The sequence below is a fragment of the Morone saxatilis genome, unplaced genomic scaffold (genome assembly GCF_004916995.1).
Source record: "Morone saxatilis isolate NCDOM2014 unplaced genomic scaffold, NCSU_SB_2.0 Contig18, whole genome shotgun sequence".
In the NCBI taxonomy this organism is placed as follows: Eukaryota; Metazoa; Chordata; class Actinopteri; family Moronidae; genus Morone; species Morone saxatilis.
The window spans coordinates 2,796,232-2,802,932 of NW_023339740.1; the positions used below are offsets into that span (position 1 = coordinate 2,796,232).

Here is a 6,701-nt window from a genome sequence, read left to right on the forward strand (position 1 = left end):
ACAAACATACATTAAACATACATTAAAAATAAAATTAACATTCAAATTAAAGCAGTGCAAGAAATACAAACTCCTCAACAACGTGATACCTCACACTTGTAGCTAACCTTTTCTTTTTCTTCTATTTTAATGCATTTCATTCGCAAGCCAAATGTAAGGATTTGTTTGTCTGCTCATGTTTCAGGTTCTCTAAACCTGCACTGAACTTCCGTAAAATGATAAAAAGTTAATGTAAAACAAGTGTGTTTAGTTCTAAAAGCCTTCACAAACATCATATCATATAGTGTTTTTTCTGGAGCTTCCCATACCATCTAAATAAAAAGGCAGGTTTTGATATCATACAGTGTCAGAGCCAAGCAGTTTGCACCACAAAACGTAACCTACGAAGCAGAGAAAAAGAAGACGAGTTGAATAATTGGAATTTCTTTCTCTAAACTTCCACAGTTGGAGCTACTATGACAGCCTCCCCAGGGGGATAACTAGCCCCATCCCGCCCCCCAAAGGCCTCTGCTGCTAAAGTGAGCTCATTTCCAGCCTGAGGAGTGTGAGGATCACAGCAGTTCTGTCACTGGATGTGACACGCAGTGTGTTACTGTACTATACATAATAAAAGCTGGCGAGGCAAAGCTGCAAAAGAATGCAAACTGAGAGGTCTCCACAGCCTGGTGTTTCCCAGAGTAGTGAGGGATGGGGGATTCCTCTGTTTTCTCTCCTGGGCACACACACACACACACACACACACACACACACACACACATACATACACTCAGCTGATCTCTAAACAATCCCTGATGTCATGCAGCTCTGCCAACATGGACAACAATAAGAGGATTCTTCACTGTAACAGGACAACTTCTCAGACAGATGCTGAACACCTTTGCATTGCAGGAAAGACTATCTAACTTACTCTGGAATACATACAGGTAGATTATAATATACAGGGGTATATTAAAAATAGAGTTAAATACTAAGATTGCTTTATGGTTGTTTATTGTAGACAATAGCAACACATATAATAGATATTATAAAAGTTTAATAAGTCTTCTGGAGTTTCATTTCTCACACTATGCAATTAGCAACATTAAAGTATTCAGTCTTTAAGTAACCGTTTGCAACACCAGATTAGACGCAGACACAAAACAATCTAAACAGACTTCTCCTCTTCAGTGAGTGTTGTGCACACACTGCACTGCGACCTGTCACACTTTCCACCTGATAACTGGAAAAACATACCCAGCTTTAGCACTCACTGCAAGATTGCATTCAGCAGTAATGCATTCCTCCATCAAAGTAAAGTTTTAAAAGGAATCCGTTCTGAGCGACTCAAAACTTCTTACCACAACTTCCACGGATTCCTCTGTGTGTTTTAATCAGGCGGACAGAGTGTCGGTGGAACGCTGCGGACACATTTGACGGTTTAACGAGTGAAGCAGTCGGTAGACACCGAGTTGTGTTACCTTGTGTACGGACTGATGCCGGTCCTCCGAGCGCCGCAAGTGTGAACCTTTTGACCATCGCAGCGCTGCTGGGACCAGGCAGGAGGAAGAGGAGGAGGAGGAGGAGGAGGAGGGAGGGGGAGGTGCGAAATGTTTCCCCTGCCAGAGACTCCGGAGGAGATCCCAACTGCTGGCAGGGCCGGCCTACAGAGTCCAACAGGTAGGAGGAGGAAGAGGAGGCTCATGGGTAGTTGAAAAAGTTACCACTTCTGCCAATGAGACGAACAAATAAATAAATGAATCTGTAAGTGTTTATAATGAGAAACTTTCTCAAAATATTGACTTAGCTGCTCAAAATAACGACATAGTTTCTCACATAACTTACAGAATCTTTTTGTTTCGTCACATTGGCACTAAGTCATTATTTGCTGCTTATTTAAAATATTGAAATACTAAATTAAAATATTGATCAGGTTTTTCATTTTTCAGAGATACTAAGTCAAAATATTGATCATCATTCATCATTATTCTGACACACTAAGTCAATATTTTGAGAAGGTTTCTCATTATAATGACTTACAAAATCCTTTTTCCCCATCACATTGGAGGAAATGGGCTTCCATAAGTTAGTGATGTGAAGAAATGTTTGTAAAGATATTTTTTTAATGCAAGATAATTTATTTACATAACAGAAAACAGTCTAACATACAAAACCTATCCATGTTCTTAATGACAACAGAAGATAAAGATTATGAGACAGGAAATGCATTCAGTGTCATTCACAGCACTTTATAGCAACCATTGGGAAATCTGGATTTTAAAAAATGCAACAAAAAAGGCAAATATTAATCATGGAATAAAACCAAATATGCAGTAATACATACCTGATAAACAAACTGAGAAACAGAATGGCTCCTACACAAATAAATATAGGCCAGAAGACGAAAGTTAGCTTAGTTTGCCAGAATTATAAGCTAGCAGCACTCAACAACTGTTTGGTTGGGTTAGGGGTTAGTTGGTTGGTTGAAATCAAGAAATTGACATGCAAAGACATTATTTTGCAGGAAACTGAAATAGTCATTAGTCATAGAAAATATGAGGAATAATAGGATGGATCCATCCAGTCAAAAATAAACTATAAACGGATACATTTTCTTTAACAACAAGAGATAAAGGCACACATGAACTTGTTACATATGCTATGTATAACTTCATGGATAGTTCCATATTTTGCAATACGTGCCTTTTCACTTTCTGGCTGAGACTTACAGTATATAGTCCATTAAAGGAACAGTGTGTAGGACCATTTGAATACAGCTCAGCCTTCCAAGCATGTAGGAGAAACTACATTGACCACAAAAGACGCAAAAGGCCCTAACTAGTGCCCAGGTTTGTCTGTTCTGGGTTTAACATGGAGGACTCCAGAGAAGAAGAGCTGCTCCCTCTGTAGATAAAAACAGCTCATTCTCATGCTAACACATTACACAATATAACACAATTAATTTGAAAAAGTTAAAAAAGGAATTAATTGAATCACCTGTTATGGCCACATTATAAGTGATAGGCTTAAATTCAATGAAGTGTTTTGAAAAATGTCTGAAGATTTATAAATAAACGATTTATTAACCTGTAGATATTTCTATTTAATGCTAACTAATGTGCCACAATAATGTAATGTTTTTTAGTTCAAATATCATGATTTGGGAGATTTTCCAAGCAAATATTGATTTATTCGATTGTTTGTGATTAAATCAGAATATTTTTCTGCCACCCATTAAAGTCTCCATGCCACCCCATGAATATTTCTCTAGATCCACCCCTGCCTCAGAGGCTTTTGAAAGAGCCAGGCTAAATGTTTCCACTTTGCTTTCAGTCTTTATCCTAAGAAAGGCTAATCAGTTCACAGCTCCAGCTCTGTAATAACACAAAAACCTCAGAGTGGTTTCTATCTTCCAACACTCCGCAAGACAGAAAGAAAATAAAGAAATAGGGGAGCATGAAGCGTGTGTAAAAATCAGGTTTCCCTCTTAGAATTCCACGTACACCACTGTGGTCACCTACTTTCAACTCACATAGGGCTTATATCAGCCTAGAAAGAAAGATAAGGTTGAGCTTATTATTCCACTCTATTTGTCGTCTCATATTTATGTTACTGTAGTAGTCGTACTGTATAACCAGAGTTACTGTGCAGTTGTATATTTCCTTTAGAGCCATGTTGTTGGCCACCAGGGTAAACTTAAGCTGCTGTCCACTGCTGTGTTTTAAGGATCTTGCGTGTTCCTCTTAAATGGAAGGCCGTAACCTTGGCTAAACACGAGCTCACATCATTACTCATGCTGCTGTCTGTCAATGTCCTGCCGCTCGCAGTCCATGCGTGACACAAGGCCATAGGCTATCTCAACCACTCACAAAAGACCAGATCTTCAAATCCAGGCCTGTTTTTAATTACCACACTGATCCCTACCTGCTCGCTGGAGGGATTTAGATGCATGTCATTAAAGCGAGCACGTCTTTAAATTCACATGTGGCATAGAAATCATTCATCCTCAGTCATTTTCATAAATTTTCACCTTCTGGAGGGAGTGACCGTGCAGCAGCAAATGGCAGAAGACACTTTACAGCTTAAGACCAATCTACGACACCCCTTACTTTATTTGAAGTGGCCCCTTTGGGGGGGGGGGCATCGTAAATTTGGTCCACCTCCAGAGGACGTCTGAGTTCAAAGAGCGCCTGGAGTGTTGTTTGGAATAAAATGTGGCATGCTGGATGTTTGAACGCACTCACTCATCGTGCTGGAGCGCAGTGGTCCGGTCAGCAGTCTGGACCCCTCCCAGCAGCCCGTATAAAGGTCCTAATGAGGAGCTGTCAGGGCCTGGGGTGAAGCGGTGGTCGGTGCTGTGATAAACAGATCGGCTCTGATCACAGATAAGACCACTGCCAGGGGAGTGGGCTGGCTTTCAACTAGAGATGAGAGATGAGGTAAAACAATAGAGGACTCACATTCAAAGTGTTTCAGTGCTGGGTCAGTGGAAGGACATGTCAGAACTCGCTTGTAAGCCTACATTTCTTTATTGAATCTACTGTACTGTGAGCCAGCTGCCTTACTTTTCACAGATAGGCTGTGACAGTGCGGCTCCCTGGAGTTAAGTGCAGTTTTTGTCTGAAGTCGCACAAATGCCACAGCGTAGGATAACAAGATCAGAGAGGGGTTGCCATGGTGGACCGAACAAACTTGGGTTTTGCATAACAGGATCAGGCTCAGCCCCACTATAAAACACTGAGTGGGACTCGCCAACGCATGGGTGAGATTTGTGGAATCCCAGTGTGATCTCCGGAGGAAAGCCGTCAGACGCAGATGAGGCTTTGAAATAGCCGGGGAGGCCTCAGGGAGTCAGGCTTCATGTGTGGGGTCAGCGGGGAGCATCTGGCTCAAGACTCACTGCTGTCCCTCTCCTATGGTTTACTGAAGAGAGGCTTGGCAGAGGCCTTGCAAACGGCTTTACCATCATCTGGTCTGGGCCCATTTTTGAGTTCCACTTGGAAATTGGTTGCAAGTAATGTATCAATACTTTAAATGACATATAAGTGAAACATGCTGTACCTATGTAAGGACTCTGTATAAGAGTTCAGTACATTTATATGAAGATGTGATAGGAAAATGGAATGGTCTTAAGGCAGCTTTCCAAATGTGGCTTGAAATTTAGATTACTATCACCGTCTTCTCCAAAACAGCTGGAGCTGGAGAAAAGTGAGGTCATGTTACATATTATGTGCAAGATGTACTTGAAGATAGTCCATCCATCCTTTATCTACAACCGCTTATCCTTGGGAGGGTTGCAGGGGGCTGGAGCCAATCCCAGCTGACATTGGGTAAGACGCGGAGTACACTCTTAGTTGAATGTTACCTCCCAAATAAAAAGTTCTGGGAGTACACAAGTCAGCAGAGAACAACATTGACAAGACGCTTAAAAATGGAACCTCAAAAGGCTTATGAGACTGTCACAGTGCCGGCAGAGGAACTTCTGGCAAGAACTTTCAGAGACTGTGTGCCAAGAGGTTATCATGTCCTCAGAGCTACGTTGGAAATGCGGCATGGGCATCAGGATACAGAGTCTGACACTTGACTGCTTTCATCATAATGACCACAATAACAGCAGTAGTATTTATTGTTTTTCACTGTTGAGTGTGAAAGTTGATTTTTGTCCTTGAACTTGACCTTGAGTTAAGATTTGCTTGTCAAACTTTGGAATGCCATTAATAAAACAATAAAGAGATACTTGCAAAAAAAGAGAAAAAGATGAGTGAACCTGTACCAACTGTTCTTTACTGGCTTGGACATAACAAGTTTGCAAGCAGCATCCTTATTTACTAAACCATTGGTCCAAAAGCTGACATCACTAACTATGTTTACATGTAGCCTAATATTCTGATTTAAATTGGTTGACAAGCCCAAATAAAATAAAAAAATTACTTCTGTGCATGGCACACAGCTGTTCTGATTAAATGTATCGGCACATGTAAACACCAGACTGCATTAGATCACATCCTATGTAAACAGTTGGCCCAAAATCTTCAATCGGAAATAAAATTATGTAACCACAGCTACTAATGGGTGGTGTTACGTCTTACAGAAAGACAGATTCAGATGTTTTTCAATACACTTTCATTTATACTTAGCCACATCTGTAAGACATCATGCAAATCGCCATAAGCCTGTCTTTAGTCTGGAGGGTGGTAGTGATGCACCTGAAGCTGTTAACAGTGTTATATAATATAACAATAATATAACAATATTATATATTACTCATTACTTGTTACTATTTTAAAAGTAATATTATTACTATACTCAATACTCCCTGCCAACAGTAATTGGTTACACTACTAGTCATATTCTGCTACTCCACACAAAATTGGTCATTGTGTCCTTTCTCCCCAAATTCAAACTTATGACGATAAAAATCTTTTTGGTTGAAATCAAAGTAATGGAATATTTCCAGCTGCTGAGTGTTTCCATCTTCCAAACTAGTTTCCTCCATGATTACAAAAATGAATCCAAACATGGGATTGGATTGTTGGACTTAAGACCATTAGGGGGTGCCAACAAAAATAATTAAGTAACTAATTAATTTTGGGTGCACACATGTGATATTGAAAAAGAAGAAGAAGAAGATATACTTTATTAATCCCCTAGGGGAAATTGTTCTTTTTTTATACACACACACAGGCTGAAATACACACTTCTGCACTTGTGGACATGCAACAGGG

General features: G+C 40.2%; 1 protein-coding gene across 2 annotated transcripts in view; it reads right to left on the reverse strand.

Annotated features, from left to right (window-relative positions):
* The window catches only part of fbln2 (fibulin 2), a 69,302-nt gene extending 67,699 nt beyond the window's left edge, over window positions 1-1,603 (reverse strand). The window contains exon 1 of one of the 2 annotated variants that reach the window (XM_035661980.1): window positions 1,458-1,603. The gene's annotated coding sequence lies outside the window, so the exon portion shown is untranslated. Of the gene's footprint in view, window positions 1-1,337 lie in introns of both variants that reach the window. The other variant, XM_035661979.1, reaches the window with a different exon arrangement.
* Window positions 1,604-6,701: the final 5,098 nt, after the last annotated feature.